This window comes from Chiloscyllium punctatum, chromosome 36 (genome assembly GCF_047496795.1).
Source record: "Chiloscyllium punctatum isolate Juve2018m chromosome 36, sChiPun1.3, whole genome shotgun sequence".
Classification (NCBI taxonomy): Eukaryota; Metazoa; Chordata; class Chondrichthyes; order Orectolobiformes; family Hemiscylliidae; genus Chiloscyllium; species Chiloscyllium punctatum.
The window spans coordinates 25,775,464-25,793,756 of NC_092774.1; the positions used below are offsets into that span (position 1 = coordinate 25,775,464).

The following is an 18,293-nucleotide window of genomic DNA, read 5'->3' on the forward strand; positions in this document are numbered from 1 at the left end:
AAGTTGCTGAATGACTTCCTTCTATCCTATTAATGAAAAAGATGACAAGAAGTATAAAATGTTATTAGAAGGTGAAACATATTAGCCATGAAACTTTTACAACAGCAAATAATATTAGATATACACAAAAATGAAGCAACATATATGTACTTTTTATATCAATGTGCTAATCCCTTAAATGCTGCTCAGTTCCATGAGAAATTACCCTTTTAATTGTGTACATGAGGAAAGAAGCAATCCATTTCTTGGGTGCAAACTGTATTCAAATGAATGTGTCAAATTAAGGAAAAAAATGAAAATACATTTTGAGGGATAGAGAGCATCTGAGCACCTTTGCAGAGTCTAGTCTTTAAAATTGAGAATAGCTAAAATGTTATATTCAGAAACATCATGAAAGCATGTTCAACTTTATAGAAAAGCTGCAGACATCTTTCTGAAACTTGCACAGTCGAGGACAGGCTGTAAGTTGTGGATGGTCTATTCCTAGTTTTGTGAAATTGATCCTGACTATGCAGAAATAGAACCACAGAGTTGTACAGTATGGAAACAAACCCGTCGGTCCATGCTGACCAGGTATCCTAAATTAATCTTGGCCCATATACCCATCCAAATGCCTTTTAAATTTTGTAATTGTACCAGCCTCCACCACTTCTTCTGGCAGCTAATTCAATACATGCACCACCCTTTGCGTGAAAAATTTGCCCCTTAGGTCCTTTTTATATCTTTCCCCTCTCACCCAAAATGAATGCCCTCTAGTTCTGGACTCTCCCACCCCAGCGAAAAGACCTTGTGTATTTAACAAATCAATGCTCCTCATGATTTTATAAATCTCTATAAGGTTTTATAAACCCTCCGCATCCAATGCCACATGGAAAACAGCCCCAGCCTATTCAGCTTCTCCATGCAGCTGAACCCCTCCAACCCTTGCAACATATTTATAAATCTAAAAATCACACTAGCTTTCGGAGCGACGCTCCTTCATCGGGTGATCACCTGATGAAGGAGCGTCGCTCCGAAAGCTAGTGTTTCCAATTAAACCTGTTGGACTATAACCTGGTGTTGTGTGATTTTTAACTTTGTGCACCCCAGTCCAACACCGGCTTCTCCAAATCATATTTATAAATCGTTTTTGAACCCTTCCAAGTTTCCCAACATCATTGCTACTCATTAATAGGCTGTGAACAATCTATTTTGTTCAGGCATAAGAAGGGACATTTGTTGAGGCGAATTAACTTTCACGCTGTTTTTTTCTGATCCTGAGGTCCCTTTTAAATCTTTCCCCTCTCAACCTAAATCTAAACTTGGGACTCCCCAACCCTGGGGAAAAGACATACAAAAGTTTAGTCACACAAAATGCAAACGCAATAAAATGTCGAGCTACAGGTTTAAAAAAAATGTGGCTTCAGCTTTTTTTTAAAACTCCTATTGACATTCAAGTACAAAATCTTGTCAGCAACACGGGCATCTCCAAAGACCACATTGCGCATACTCCTGGGTGTCAGTAAGTATTGCGCATGTTCAGCGGGTGTCAACAAGAATAGGGTATGATCCACGCTGTCTGCAATTACGGACGGCGACCTTCTTTTGCTGGACCAATGGGGAGCTCGGGATGAGCGGAAGGAGCCTGGTTCTTTTGTCAATCAGAGCCCCGCTATTGTCTGAATACGGAAGTTTGACCATGAGCTTCTGAAGCTGCTCCTGCTGTTGTTCCTCTCTGAATGAAGACTGAGTTTCATCCTAGACTGCAACTTCCTTCCTCTGTCCAACATCTGTGAGTACGGCACTTTCTTTTCTCAACCCCTTTTTCCATTTTTTTCATTCTGGGGTTCAATTTTTGGTTTTGCAGCAATTGAAAGGAAAGGGAGTGAATCCCGGCGACGGGAGAGACTCTGGAAAAATTGGTCCAAGATTGTGTCTCAATTAGCAAACACATGGCAAATGTAGTAGCACAATGTGTTTGCTGTTTTTTAAAAAAAAGCAGAAAGGAGACGCATTCCTTAAATAGTGATATATTGGGATGTGAAGAAAGTGAGGACTGCATATGCTGGAGATCAGAGTCGAAACGTGTAGGGCTGAAAAAGCACAGCAGGTTCAGGCAGCAGCTGAGAAGCAGGAGATTCGACATTTCAGGCACGAGCCCTTCATTAGGAATGATGTGTTGATGTACAAACAGATGAGATTAGATTACTCAGTGTGGAACCAGGCCCTTCGGCCCAACAAGTCCACACCGACCCGCCGAAGCGCAACCCACCCAGACCTATTCCCCTACATTTACCCCTTCACCTAACACTACGGGCAATTTAGCATAGCCAATCCACCTGACCTGAATTGAATTTATTTATTGTAACATGTACTGAGATATAGTGAAAAGCGTTGTCTTGTGATCAAAAAGGCAGATCACATAGTTAAGTAGCATAGATAGTAAATAATAGATAAACAGCAGCAAAAACAAAAACACATGTTCAGGCAAATGCTGAGAGTTTGAGAGTCCATTCAGTGCCCTAACAATAGTAGGGTAGGAACTGTTACAAAACTGGCTGGTGTTCAGGCTTCTGTACCTTCTCCCTGATGGTAGAGGTTGTGGACAAACATTGCCAGAGTGGATGGATCTTTAAGAATGTTGGCGGCCTTCCTTTGACAGCGGGCCTGGTAGATGGATTCTATAGATGGGAGGTTGGCCTTTGTGATTGTCTGGGCTGAGTTCACCACTCTCTGTAACCGTCTCCAATCCTGAATGGTACAGTTGCCATACCAGGTAGTGATACACCCAAGACAGCTTGTTGTGGGTGACCACTCCCAGGAGCTTGACACTCTCCTCTCATTCCACCTCTGTGCTGTTAGTGTGTATGGGGGCATAGGTAACATCCCGCCAAAAGTCAATAACGAGTTTCTTGGTTTTGCTAGCATTGAGATCTAGTTTGTTTTCAGTGCATCATTTTTCCAGGTCTTCCACCTCCCGTCTGCAGTCTGTTTCGTTGTCACCTGAGATTTGACCGACAATGGTGGTGCCAGTGAATATGTAAATGGCATTAGTCTGGTATTTGACGCAGTCATGGGTATACAGTGAGTACAGTAGGGGGCTGAGTATGCACCCCTGGAGGGCTCCAGTGTTGAGTGTTAGTGAGGATCAAATATTGTCCCCAGTCTTCACTGATTGTGGCCTGTGGGTCAGGAAACTGAGGATCCAGTTGCAGAGAGTGGGGCTTAGTCCGAGATCACTACATTTGGTAATCAGTCTCGAGGGATAATAGTGTTGAAGTCTGAACTGTGGTCAATATGTAGGATTCTTACGTATCTGTTCTTGGTGTCAAGATGTTCTAGGGAGGAGGGAAGGGCAAATGATATGGCATCTGATCTGGCGCAAGAGTAGTGGGAAGGCTGGAGTTGATTAATGCCATGACTAGCCTTTCAAAGCAATTCATGATCACCGAAGTTAGGGCAACTGGGCGGTAGTCATTGAGACGTGCTACATGAGTCTTCTGAGGCACAGGGATGATGTTGGCCCTCTTGAAACAAGCAGGGACAGTGGCCTGCTGCAGGGAGAGGTTGAAGATGTCCAAGAAGACCTCTGCCAGTTGATCTGCACATTCCTTAAGTGCACGGTCTGGTCCCATCGCTTTCCTTGGATTCACACGAAGGAAAACTGATCTGACCTCTGGACTTTCTCTGGACATTCATTCGATACACAAACCACTCCCTTAAAAAAGGGTGCTTCTGATGTCTTTTTAAAATCTTTCTCCTCTCACCTTAAAAATGTTCTCCCTAATCTTGAAACTCTCATCTGCGGGAAAGGACATCTCTATCCTTTGTGATTTTGTAAGGTCACCTCTCAACATCCTATGCTCCAGTGACAAAAAATCCTAGTTTATCCACCTAAATGTAGGTAGATTAATATCCAGTCATGATCTGTTGAATGCTGGTGCAGGTTTGAAAGACCGAATGGCCTACTCCTCCTCTCAATTTTCTCTCACTGTGTCCAGGACAGCAAGAGCCTATAGGACACAGGAGCAGAAATTAGGCCAATCAGTCCACTGGGTCTGGTCCACCATTCAATCATGGCTGATAAGTTTCTCAACCCCATTCTCCAGCTTTCTCCCCTTGATACTCAAGAACCTATCTGTTTCAGACTTAAATATACTTTGTGACTTAGCTACCGCAGCTTTCTGTGGCAGTGAATTTCATAGATTCGCCACTGTCTGGCTGAAGAAGTTTCTCCTTATCTCTGTTTGAAAAGATCTTCTGTTTACTCGAAGGCTGTGCCCACGAGTCCTCATCTCTCCTACAATGGAAACACCTCCCCCAACATGCACTCTGTCCAAGTCATTCGGCATTCTTATGTTTCAATTAAATCCCCCCGAGTGTAGGCCTGTTAATCAGCATGAACCAGACTTTTCAGGATGAGGCAGAGCAGGGATTAGGTTCAGTAAAATGAGAATGAAAGGAGTGTGTTTGGGATGGAGATTTTCAGCTTTTAGGGAATAAGGGAGGAAAGAGAGTTTGCTATAAATTATAATCGATAGGATGGGCTGATGGACCAAGGATTGGCAGATGGAGTTTAATTTAGACGCACATGAGGTGTTGCATTTTAGAAAAGCAATCCAGGACTTAACCAGTTAATGGGGAATGTTGCTAGTGAGGGTGGGAATAGGTGGGCAGGGCAGATGAATGTGTGGCTGAGGAACTGGTGCATGGGAGAAAGGATCCAAAAAATGTGAATATTGGAATCTCTTCTGGGGTAGAAAAGACATGTACCAGAAGGATGGATCGCACCCAGATTGGAAGGGGACTAATATATTGCTGGGAGATTTGCGAGAGCTGCTTGGGAGGATTTAAACTAGTAAGGTGGGGGTGGATAGGGGGGGGGGGGGGGCAGGGGAAATAGTGAGGAAAGAGAGAATCTGTGACTGGTCCAGCTGGGAAAGGGACTGAGTCAAACAATCAGAGCAGGAAGGAACAAAGCAGAGAACGAGGTAGGACTGGTAAATTAAACTGCATTTATTTCAATTGCAAGAGGCCGAACAGGGAAGGCAGATGGTGGTTAGGAACTTGGGACTGAGATATCATGGCAGTTACAGAAACATGGCTCAAGGATGACCAGGACTAATGTTCCAGAACACATATACTATTGGAAGGATAGAAAGGGGGGGGGCAGGAGAGGAGGGAGAGTGGCTTTTTTGATAAGGGATATATTACTGTGCTTGGGGAGGATATTCCTGGGAATACATGCAGGAAGCTTCTTTGGGTGGAACTGAGAAATAAGAAAGGGATGATCACCTTATTGGGATTTTATTATAGACCCCCTAATAGTCAGAGGGAAATTGAGAAACAAATTTGTAAGGAGATTTCAGTTATCTGTAATAATAATAGGGTGGTTATGGTCAGGGATTTTAACTTTCCAAACATAGACTGGGACTGCCATAGTGTTAAGGATTTAGATGAAGAGGAATTTAAATGTGTACAAAATTTTCTGATTCAGTCAGTGAATGTTCTGACTAGTGAAGGTGCAAAATTTGACCTACTCTTGGGAAACAAGGCAGGGGAGGAGCCTGTCAGTGGAGGAGCACTTTGGGGCCAGTGACCATAATTCTATGAGCTATAAAAGAGTGATGATAAAGTATATACAAGATCTAAATTGGAGGATGGCTAACTTTGATGGTATAAGGCAAAATCTTTCAAAGGCAAAATCTTTCAAAAGCTAACTGGGGAAGACGTTCACAGGTAAAGGATGGCTGGAAAATGGGAGAAACTGAGAGTCCAGAGACAGTATATTCCTGTTAGGGTGAAAGGGGAAAAACTAGGTAAAAACAAGGACTGCAGATGCTGGAAACCAGATTCTAGATTAGATGAAGGGCTTTTACTCTATTTTCCTGCTCCTCGGATGCTGCCTGAACTGCTGTGTTTTTCCAGCACCACTCTAATCTAGAACCTAGGGTGAAAGGGGAGGCTGGTAGGTGTAGTGAATGCTGAATGACTCGAGGAATTGAGCTTTTGGTTCAGAAAAAGAAGGAAGCATATGACAAGTATAGACAGGAGAGATCGAGTGAATCCTGACAGTACAAAGGCAGTTGGAGTATACTTAAGAGTAAACTCAGGAGGGCAAAAAGGGAACATGAGATAGCTTCAACAAGTAGAGTTAAGGAGAATCCAAAGGGTTTTTATAAATACATTAAGGAGAAAAGGGTAATTAGGGAGAGAACAGGGCCCCTCAAAGATCAGCAGGAGAGCCTATGTGTGGAGCCGCAGGAGTTTGGGGAGATAATAAACAAGTATTTTGCATCAGTGTTTACTGTAGAGAAGGACATGAAAGAAATAGAATGTGGGGAAATAAATGATTGATGTCTTGACAAATGTAAAAATGTCCATACTACAAAGGAGGTGGTGCTGGATGTATTGAAATGCATGCAAGTGGATAAATCCCCAGAACCTGATCAGTTGTACCCTAGAACTCTGTGGGAAGCTAGAGAAGTGATTGTTGGGTCCCTTGCTGAGGTATTTGTACCATCGATAGTCACAAGTGAGGTGATGAAAGACTGGAGGTTGTCAAACGTGGTACCAGTATTTAAGAAAGATTGCAAGGAAAAGCCAGGGAACTATCAACCAGTGAGCCTGACATTGCCGGTGGGCAACTTGTTGGAGTTAATCCTGAGGGACAGGATTTACATGTATTTGGAAAGGCAAGGACTGACTCGGGATAGTCAGCATGGCTTTGTGCGTGGGAAATCATGTCTCACGAACTTGACTGTGTCCTTCCAGACATTTATTCTATCCACAATCCTCATGATTTTATAAACAGACAAGGTCTTTTCCCTGGGTTGTGGAGTCCAGAACTAGAGGGCATAGGTTTAGAGTGAGAGGGGAAAGATTTTAAAAGGGACCTCAGGGGCAAGTGTTTCATGCAGAGGGTGGTGCATGTATGGGATGTAGGTGATGGAGGATGGTACAATTACTGCATTTAAAAGGCATCTGGATGGGTATATGAATAGGAAGGGTTGAGAGGGATATTGGCCAAGTCCTGCCAAATGGGACGAGATTAGGTTAGGCTAACTGGTCGGCATGGACGAGTTGGACTAAAGGGTCTGTTTCCATGCTGTACACCTCTAGGACTTTACTTCAGGACTCTGAAATTGTTCATGAAAACCACTTCAGTAATCTGCCCAGTTTTAAGACTACAATATACAGGAGCAGAACGAGGCCATTTGGCCCACTGAGTCTGCTCCACCAGTTGATCATGGCCGATATGTTTCTCAAACCCATTATGTTGCCTTCTCCTCGTAACCCTTGATCCCCTTACTAATCAAAGACCTATCTTTCCCTGTCTTAAATGCCCTCAATGACTTGGCCTCCACAGCCCTTTGCAGCGATGAGATCCACAGATTCACCATCCTCTGGCTGAAGAAATTCCTCCTCCTCTCAGTTCTGAAGGACATTGCTTCACCCTGAGCCTGTGTCCTCTGGTCCTCGTTTCTCCTACTGGTGGAAACATCTTCCCCACATCCATTGTATCCAGTCAGAGTCACACAGCACGGAAACAGACCCTTCGGTCCAACCAGTCCATGTCGACCATAATCCCAAACTAAACTAGTCCCACCTACATGTGCTTGGCCCAATATCCCTCTGAACATTTCTTATTCATGTACTATTCCAAATGTCATTTAAATGTTGTGACTGTAAGCGCATCTACCACTTCCTCAGGAAATTCATTCCACACATGAAGCACTCTCTGTGTGAAAATGTTGCCCCTTATTTTGTTTTTAAATCTTTCTGTTCTCACCTTAAAAATAGTCTTGAAATCCCTCATTCCAGGGAAATGACTCTTCTTTGTATCCAGTAAAATTTTATAAATCTCCAAGAGTCATGTGGATCTGAAATGTTCGCTTGCTCTCTCTATGTGGACGCTGCCTGACCAGCTGTGATCTCCAGCATTTGTCGTTTTCAGGACGGATTCCAGCATCTGTAGCAATGCGCTCCTAAATGTTGGCTCCCTCTTCCCAGATCCTTCGAGACTCGACCTTACTCAACAATCCACTGTGCGGTACAGTCAATAAAGTTCCACATTGCATCTCTTTCAGCACACATGGGGCAGCACGTGGCTCACTGGTTAGCACTGCTGCCTCACCGCACTAGGGATAAGGATTTGATTCCAGCTTCAGGTGACTGTGTGGAGTTTGCATATTGTCCACCCCGTGGCTGCATGGGTTTCATCCAGGTTCTCCGGTTTCCTCCCACAGTCCAAAGATGTGCAGGTTAGGGTGAATTGGCTATGCTAAATTGCCCCATAGTATTCAGAGATGTGTGGGTTAGGTATATTGGTCAGAGGTAAATGGAGAGTGATAGGAGTATGGAAATGGGTGTGGGTGGGTTACTGTTCGGAGTGTTGGTATGTACTTGTCGGGCCAAATGGCCTCTTTCCGCACTGTAGGGATTCTATGTGGCATCCCCCAGCTCTTTGCATTTCCTGTAGAGGAACTGGGGACGGGCCGAAAGCTCAGTGAGCGTGAAGTGAAAATTAAAGGTAGTGCTTTGCTTGAGCTCAAGCTGAGTGACTTGGTGGCGGGACTGGAAAAGGAAGGTACGGTGTCTCAGTGGTTAGTGCTGCTGCCTCACGGCACCAGGGCCCCAGGTACAATTCCAGCCTCGGGGCCGTTGTCTGTGTGGATATGGCACATTCTCCAACTGGTGTTTGTGGCGGATTTCTTCCAGTTCACCTGTTTCTTCTCACTATCCAAAGATGTGCAGGTTTGGGTGAATTAGCCATGTTAAATTGTCCATAGTGTCCAGGATGTGTAGGTTAGATGCATTAATCCGGTGTAAATGTAGAGCAGTCGGAGTAGGGTAATGGTGCTTTCAATTTCATGGAATTGCAAAAGAAAAGAATGTTCCGCATAAAGTAGAATTGCTTGTTCTGAATTTTTACCCTGACTGACAGTGATGACGTCCATAACCTTTTTTTTCCCCAGTGCATTTGAAGATCTAAAGACTGAAGTTTCAAATTCAATAGTTGAAGGGCTTATGCCCGAAACAGCAACTCTCCTGCTCCTTGGATGCTGCCTGACCTGCTGTGTATTTCCAGCACCACACATTTTGACTGACTCTCCAGAGTCTGCAGTCCTCATTTTCACGTCAATGACAGACAGTCAATCAATCCATTGGGACTGTAACAATTTTCGACTATGATTCTGTGAGAAGGAGCAAAACTCTTTGGTTTCTGTTTCAGTACATTTTCAGCATCATGTGGAGCTGGATGAGAGATGCTACTGTGGCAGCGTATTGAGTGTGCAGCCTGTAACAATTATACAGCCTGGAAAGAGGAATTCACGGCAGGGAGGGGTTGTGCATGCGTTTGTGTGCAGCTGAGGCTTTGGCCATGGAGAAACCAGAGGAATCTCGCCCCATGGAGAAACCGTGGAAGTGTGGTGACTGCAGGAAAGGCTTCAGTGTCCCATCTGCCCTGGAAATTCATCAGCGCAGTCACACCAGGGAGAGGCCATTCTCCTGCCCAGTGTAGGAAAGGCTTTATCCGCTCTTCCCACCTACTGGACCACCGCCGGGTCCACAGTGGGGAGAGATCATTCACCTGCCCTGAGTGCGGGAACAGCTTCACCCACTCCTCCCACTTGCTGGCGCACCAGCGTGTCCACACCGGGGAGAGGCCCTTCCCCTGCTCTGATTGTGGGAAGGCCTTCGGCAAATCCTCTGACTTACTGAAGCACCAGCGGGTCCACACGGGGGAGAGGCCATTCAGTTGCCCCGAGTGCGGGAAGGCCTTTAGCGATTCCTCTGCCCTGCTGAGGCACCAGTGGGTCCACACAGGCAAGAAGCCGTTCCCCTGCCCTGAATGTGGGAAGGGCTTCAGCAGTTCCTTCTCCCTGCTGACACACCAGCGGGTCCACACTGGGGAACAGGCCATTTGCCTGCCCTGTGTGTGGGAAGGACTTTACCCAGCCCTCCCAACTGCTAACCCACCGGCGAGTCCACACCGGGGAGAAGCCATTCTCCTGCTCAGTGTGCGGGAAGGGCTTTGCGGTCTCCTCCAACCTCATGGCCCACCAGCGGGTCCACACGGGGGAGAGGCCCTTCAGCTGTCCCGAGTGCGGGAAGGCTTTCAGCAATTCCTCCCACCTACTGAGGCACCAGTGGGTCCACACCGGGGAGAAGCTGTTCTCCTGCCCAGAGTGCGAGAAACGCTTGAACCGCTCCTCCCACCTACTGACCCACCAGTGGGTCCACACGGGAGTGAAGCCGTTCTACTGCCCTGAGTGCAGGAAGGGCTTCAGCGATTCCTCAAACCTGCTGACCCACTGGCAGGTCCACACAGGGGAGAGGCCATTCAGCTGCCCTTGAGTGCAGCAAGAGGTTCACCTTTTCCAGCAACTTGCGAAGACACCAGCGGGGGCACCAGTGCTCCCAACAATCGGATACTGCCAGTGATGCTGCTGTGGACTAAACCTTGTGCCCCACTCTGACAGTGGGTGCAGTGGGAAAGTTGGTGGGTTTTTAAAAAAATTTTCTGGACTGCACACCGCCTCGCACCCCCAAGTGCAACCCCACAGTAGCTCAGGGCGACCTGGTGGCTCAGTGGTTAGCACAGCTGTCTCATAGAGCCATGGACCCGGGTTTGATTCGACTCTTGGTGGTTCTGTGTGGAGTTTGCATGTTCTCCTGCTGTGTCTGCGTGGGTTTCCTCTGGGTGTTCCAATTTGCTCCCACAATACAAAGATGTACAAGTTAGGGTGAGTTAGCCTAGCTAAATTGTCCATTGTGTTCGGGGATGTGTAGGTGTGGTGCATTAGTTGGGGTAAATGTAGACTGGTCGAGAGTGTGGTGCTGGAAAAGCACAGCAGGTCAGGCAGCATCTGAGGCGCAGGAGAATCGACGTTTTGGGCGTAAGTCCTTCATCAGGAATGCCTGAAACATTAATTCTCCTGCTCCTCGGAAGCTGCCTGATCTACTGTGCTTTTCCAGCACTGCACTCTCGACTCTGATCTCCAGCATCTGCAGTCCTCACTTTCTCCAAGTAAATGTAGAATGATAGGGTTAAGAGAATGGGTCTGGGTGGGTAATTCGACGGAGGGTCGGTGTTGCCTTGTTGGGCCAAAGGGACTGTTTACAGTCTGTAGGGATTCTGTGATTCCATAAACTTTGCTTCCAGTGGGCAACACTACTCAGAGTCTGGGACTGCACGTCCCCACTGAAACAATCCGCAGAAATCTAAGACTACTGGAGCAGACATTAGGCCATTCAACTCATTGAGTCTGTTAGAAACAAAACATTGCTGGAATCCAAAGTAGGCAAGCAGGAGGCTGGGAGAACGCAGCAAGCCAGGTAGCAGCAGGAGGTGAAGTTAGTGTTTCAGGTATTAACCCTCCTTCAGGACTGAAGAAGGGTTCTTCCCGAAACATTGACTTCTGTATCAGAAACAATTTACCAGGATGTTGCCGGGGGGTTGGAGAGTTTGAGCTGCAGGGAGAGGCTATTTGGCTGGGTGAGAGATTTAAAAGAGACGTAAGGGGCAATGTTTTCACGCAGAGGGTAGTGCGTGTAAAGAATGAGTTTCAAGAGAAAGTGGAGGCTGGTACAATTATACCACTTAGAAGGCATCTGGTTTCGGACATGAACAGGAAGACCAAATACTGACAAATGGGACCAAATTAATTTAGGATGTCTTGTCAGCATCGATGAATCAGACCAAAGGGTCTGTTTCCATGCTGTATATCTCTATGTCTACCGGTCCTGATGTCAGTTTTAAAATGGAGTCCAAGTAACTTTGAATAGTTCAGTCTTGTTGAACTCACCTCTTGAAAGGTTTCAAATGAATCCCTCCAAGTGATACTGTTTAAAAATGCCAAGTTGGACAAAATATCCCTTTAAGTTCGACGCAAACCCACAGCTGAAGACATCAGAAGTCACACAACACCAGCTTACAGACCAACAGGTTTATTTGAAATCACAAGCTTTAGGAACAGTGCTCCTTCTTCAATGCTGCTCCTTTGTCACTTCACTGACATCTCGTGAGTTCAAAGAAACCTGTTGGATTCTAACCTGGTGCCATTTGACTTCTGCCCTTGTCCAGCCCAATCCAACACCAGCACTTCCACATCAGAGTGAACGAATGAGATTGGATTTTATTCAGTGTGATAAAGTGAGATGCACATCTGAAAACTCAAAACTGTTGGAGCGACAAAGAGACACGAGTCAGTGCTACAGCACGGAGACAGGCTCATCGGCCCAAACTGGTCCATGCCGGGCAGTACGGTGGCACACTGGTTAGCACTGCTGCCTCACAGTGCCAGAGACCTGCGTTCAATTCCCACGTCAGGCAACTATCTGTGTGGAGTTTGCACATTCTCCCTGTCTGCATGGGTTTCCTTCAGGTGCTCCGGTTTCCTCCCACAGTCCAAAAATGTGCAGGTTAGGTGAATTGGCCATGCCAAATTGCCCTGTAGTGTTAGGTGAGTGGGGTAAATGTAGGAGAATGGGTCTCGGTGGGCTGCTCTTCTGAGGGTCGGTGTGGACTTGTTGGGCCAAAAGGCCTGTTTCCACACTGTAAGTAATCTAATCTGTTCACTTGTAGCAACTGGAATGAATCCAAGAAGGATTGAGATTGGGAAGGGGGAGGTGTGGATAACTTTTCTGTTTTTAATTTTAAAATGCACTTGATTTCCACAAATGAATGCCACAGGTATAAGTACAGCACTTGCAATATTCCTCATTGCAGTATTAAGCTGGCTGCAATGATTTTGCATCCTCTTCTTCCTCCCCCTTGGCTCCAGGATTCTGCTTCCTTCCCCTATCTCCACCCCCTGAACCGCGGCATTGATGCTTCCATTCTGACCCTCAACATATTGGTTTGTTCCTCCATTTTTCCCAGTTGTCTTTTGTGGGTTTTGAAAGTTTTCCCAATCCTCTGAGTGTTGGAGTTGGGAGGTAATGTTGTACAGGACATTGGTTAGGCCCCTTTTGGAATATTGTGTGCAGTTCTGGGTTCCCTTCAATCGGAAGGATGTTGTGAAACCTGAAAGGGTTCAGAAAAGATTTACAAGGATGTTTTCAGGGTTTGAACTGCATCGGCTGTGGCTGCTTTCCCTAGTGTGCCGAGGCTGAGGGATGACCTTCTAGACGTAAGTGGCTTGAATAGGGTAAATAGACAAGGTATTTTCCCTAGGATAAGGTAGACCAGAATAGGGGGGTAATAGTTTAGGGTCGGGGGGGAGATGATTAACAAGGAACCTAAGGGGCAACATTTTCATGCATAGGGTGGTGTGTGCAAGGAATGAGTTCCCAGAGGAAGTAGTGGAGGCTGGTACAATTATGACATTGAAAGGGCTGGGTATATGAATATGAAGGGTTAAGAGGGATATGGGTCGAGTGCTGCAAATGGGACTAGATTAGGTTAGAATATCTGGTCAGTATGGACGAATTGGACCAAAGGGTCTTTTTCTGTGCTGTATATTTTTATGACTCTGGCTTGCCATTAGCGTTTCCCATGTCTGTATGTCTCTGCTTGTCGGTGACAATGTCTTGAGGTTTCATTCACATCACCAGATATACTCCCAGGCACATTAACAATTTTGTGACTGGTTGCTTCGCAAGAAGCTGCACTGCAGCTTCATCCTGGATTTACACTTGTCTTTTGCTTCCCAAAATCAGACCTGCTGACTCTCGGCAGTATCCCAGTGTCATGAAAGATATTCTGGACGAAGGGACTCGGGCCATTCTGGTGAAGTTTGCTGATGATAAGACAGACAGGTAGTTCTGAAGAGGTGGGGAGGCTACAGAAAGATTTAGACAGTTTAGGAGAGTGGTCCAAGGAATGGCTGATGAAACTCAATGTGAGCAAATGTGAGGTCCTGCAGTTTGGAAAAAAGAACACTGGCATAGACTCTTCTCTAAACGGTGAGAAAATTCATAAAGCCAAAATGCAAAGAGATCCCTGAGAGCTAATACATGATTCTCTAAAGGTCGTCTTGCAGGTTGAGTCCATGGCTAAGAAAGCAAATGTAATGTTGTCGTTTATCTCGAGGGTTGGAATGTGAAAGCAGTGGCATGCCTCTGAGACTTTATAAAGCTCTGGTTGGGCCCCATTTAGAATACTGTGTCCAGATTTGGACCCCACACCTCAGGAAGGACACACTGGCACTGGAGCGTGTCCAGTGGAGATTCACACGGATGGTAGGCCTAACATACAATGAACGGCTGAGGATCCTAGGATTGTATTTATTAAAGTTTAGAAGGTTGAGGGGAGATCTAATAGAAACTTACAAGATAATGCATGGCTTGGAAAGGGTGGATGCTGGAAAGTTGTTTCCATTGGGCGGGGATGCTATGACCCGTGGGCACAGCCTTAGAATTAGAGGGGCTCAATTTAGAATGGAAATGAGGAGACATTTCTTCAGCCAGAGAGTGGTGGGCCTGTGGAATTCACTGCCAGGGAGCGCAGTGCAGGCTGGGATATTAAATGTCTTCAAGGAAGAGATCGATAAATTCTTAATCTCCACAAGGAATTAAGGGATACGGGGAAATGCCCATCAGCCATGGTGGAATGGCGAGTGGACTCGATTGGTCGAATGGCCTTAATTCCACTCCTATTCTCTTATGGTCTTAACTTTCAGGTGGAGTTATCCAAAATTCAAAGAGATGTCAGTCTTGACGTTTTTTACTTTTCTATCCCTGTAAGATCCTGAATCAGTACCTTCAGGAGAATTAGTTCGAGCCGAGTGAGAACGGAGAGAGTGAGTGTGTGGGATGGTGCTTTCAATCTTGTGGATTAACAAAAGAAATCAGTGTCCCACAGAAAGTAGAATTGCTTGTTCTGAATTTCTACTGACAGTGATGACTTTTGTAATCTCTTTAGAGTGTTTGAAGATCTGAAGTTTCAAAATCAACAGGTGAAGGGCTTATGATCGAAACATTGACTCTCCTGCACCTCGGATGCTGCCTGACCTGCTGTGCTTTTCCAGCGCTGCACTTTTCGACTCTGAATCTGCAGTCCCCACTTTCACATCAATGTCCGACACTCAGTCCAGCGGGACCGCAACGATTTTCAACTATGATTCTGTGAGAAGGAGCAAAGCTTTTTGGTTCCTGTTTCAGTATGTTTTCAGCATCAGTGGGACTGGATGAGAGACCCCACTGGTGCAGAAACAGTTATACAGCCTGGAAAGACTAATTCACAGCAGGGAGGGGGCTGTACACGTGTTTGTGTGCAGCTGAAGGTTCAGCCATGGAGAAACTCGAGGAATCCCGCCCCGTGGAGAAACCTTGGAAGTGTGGCGACTGCGGGAAGGGCTTCCGTGTCCCGTCTGCCCTGGAGACTCATCGGCGTGGTCACAGCAGGGAGAGGACGTTCTCCTGTCCTGAGTGCGGGAAGGGATTTACCTGCTGGCCCACCGGCGGGTCCACATGGGGGAGAGACTGCACAGTTGGGGGCGGCACGGTGGCACAGTGGTTAGCACTGCTGCCTCACAGCGCCAGAGACCTGGGTTCAATTCCCGCCTCAGGCAACTGACTGTGGAGTTTGCACGTTCTCCCCGTGTCTGCGTGGGTTTCCTCCGGGTGCTTCGGTTTCCTCCCACAGTCCAAAGATGTGCAGGTCAGGTGAATTGGCCATGCTAAATTGCCTGTAGTGTTAGGTAAGGGGTAGATGTAGGGGTGTGGGTGGGTTGCGCTTCGGCGGGGCGGTGTGGACTTGTTGGGCCGAAGGGCCTGTTTCCACACTGTAAGTAATCTAATCTAATCTAATCTAATCTAATCTAACACTTCTTCAGGACTGAAGAAGATTTACAAGGATGTTAGAATCCTTAAAGTGTGGAAATAGGCTCTTCAGCCCGTCAAGTTTATGCCAGCCCTCCGAACAGAACCCATCCAGACCCTATATTTATCCCTGACTAATATACTACGGGCAATTTATCATGGCCAAAGTGGAGCACCCAAAGGAAACCCACACAAACATGGGGAGTATGTACAAACTCCACACATCGTCGTCCAAGGCTGGAATCAAACCCGGGTCCCTGGAGCTGAGGCAGCAGTGCTATCCACTGTGCTACCTTCACAGAGGGACATTGCTGGGGTTTGGAGGTTTGACTGGGGCAGTTTTCCCTGGACTGTCTGAGGCTTATAAAATTGTGAGGAGCATGGTTAGGGTAAATAGACAAGGTCTTCTCCCTCTGATGGGGGAGACCAGAATTTTGAAGGCATAGGTTTAGGGTGAAGGGGTCAAGATTTAAAAGGAACCTAATGGGTATTGTTTTCACATGGAGGGTGGTGTGTGTATGGAATGAGTTGCCAGAGGAAGTGGTGGAGGCTGGTGCAATTACAGCGTTTAAAAGGCATCTGGATGTCGACATGAATAGGAAGGTTTTAGAGAGATATGGGCCACATGCTGGCAAATAGGACTAGACTAATTTAGGATATCTGGCCAGCATGGATGAATTTGACCAAAGGGTCTGTTTCTGTGCTGTACATCTCTATGACTAGTGATCCTGATGTAAGTTTTAAAATCCAGTCCAAGTAACTTCGAATAGTTCAATCTTGTTGCAATAACCTCCTGAAAGGTTTCAAATGAATCTCTCCAAGCAATACTGTTTAAAAGCAGAGTTGGACAAGTTCAACATGAACCCAGAATTGAAATCAGAAGTCACATGACACCAGGTTACAGTCCAACAGGTGTATTTGAAATCCCAAGCTTGAGGAGCATTGCTCCTTCATCACTTCATCTGACGAAGGAACAGCACTCCGAAAGCTGTTGGACTCTAACCTGGTGTTGTGTGACTTCTGACCTTGTCCCATCCCGATTCAACACCAGCACCTCCAAACAACACAATACACCAGATATGGGGCGGCACAGTGGTTAGCACTGCTGCCTCAGTGTCAGAGACCGGGGTTCATTTCCTGCCTCAGGCGACTGTCTGTGTGGAGTTTGCACATTCTCCCCGTGTCTATGCGGGTTTTCTTCGGGTGCTCCGGTTTCCTCCCACAGCCCAAAAATGTGCAGGTTAGGTGAATTGGCCATGCTAAATTGCCCCATAGTGTAGGGGAATGGGTCTCGGTGGGCTGCTCTTGAGGGTTGGTGTGGACTTTTGGGCCAAAGGGCCTGTACCCACACTGTAAGTAATCTAATCTATTCACTTGTAGCAACTGGAGTGAATCCAGGAAGGATTGAGATCGGGAAGGGGGAGGTGTAGATAACTTTTCTGTTTTTAATTTTAAAATGTACCTGATTTCCACAAGTGAATGCCATAGATACAAGTACAGCACGTGCAATATTCCTCATGGCAGCCAACTTAATATTGCAATGATTTTGAAGGGGTAAATGTAGGGGATTGGGTCTGGGTGGGTTGTGCTTTGGCGGGTCAGTGTGGACTTGTTGAGTCGAAGGACCTGTTTCCACACTGTAAGTAATCTAATCAGTTGATGAATGAGATTGGGTTTTTATTTGGTGTGATTTAGTGAGACACCCACGGAGACAGGCCCTTGGGCCCTAATTGGTCTTAGCTGACCAAAATGTTCGTCAACCCCAACCCTATTTCCCTGCACTTGGCCCATATTCTTCTAAACCTTTCCTATTTGCATATTTGTCCAAATGCTTTTTAAATGTTGTAATTATGCCCACGTCCACCATTTCCTCTCGAGGTTCATTCCACACACCCCCCAGCTGTTGAAATACTCCATGCTAGGGAAGAGACAACTATCATCAACCCCATCTATGCCACTCATGGTTTTATAAATATCACCTCTCAACCTCCTCTGCTCCAGCAGAAAAACCTTCCAGGTTATCCAGCCTTAATTCCAATTTGCTAATAATGGCACAGTGATGACTTCAGCTGTGTGTGTGTGTCAATGATCTCTCATTTCTAAGCCAAGGCAGTGCCTCTTAAGTTCACTTGATCTTAAAATGAATGGCCCCCCGTGCATCTAAAATGGCTAGATTTTCCAGGCAAAGTCAGTTTTAGTTGGGAAATAGCCAGTGGCATCTTATTCCCGTAGACTGCCCCTGACTGGGCTCGTAATCTCTGATTTGAGGTGTAGGAGTAAAACTGCACAATAAAAGATGAATGCAACCTTTTATTCCTGACTCATTACTTAAAGACACTTTCCCACACATTTACAGATGTGATTGAGAGGCTTCGCCAAATGAATCTTTGACTGATAACAGAGTTTGTCAGGATTTTGAGAGTCACCATGGCTCTGTCACAGCGTAGGGGATGGCTCTTTCAGACAGAATGCTTCAAGCAGAAAATTCTCCCACATCGGACAAGCAAAGTTGACGTGTTTGTAACAAGTTGTGAAATTTGAAA

The 18,293-nt window shown here is 46.1% G+C and overlaps 2 protein-coding genes and 1 pseudogene across 2 annotated transcripts in view; 2 read left to right on the forward strand and 1 right to left on the reverse strand.

Annotated features, from left to right (window-relative positions):
• LOC140460915 (uncharacterized) overlaps window positions 1-18,293 on the forward strand; it is a 158,719-nt gene that overhangs the window by 43,042 nt on the left and 97,384 nt on the right. The gene's annotated exons all lie outside the window — the stretch shown is intronic.
• LOC140460047 (uncharacterized) overlaps window positions 1-18,293 on the reverse strand; it is a 49,394-nt gene that overhangs the window by 10,645 nt on the left and 20,456 nt on the right. The window lies entirely within an intron of this gene.
• LOC140460906 (uncharacterized) lies at window positions 1,060-18,061 on the forward strand (annotated as a pseudogene).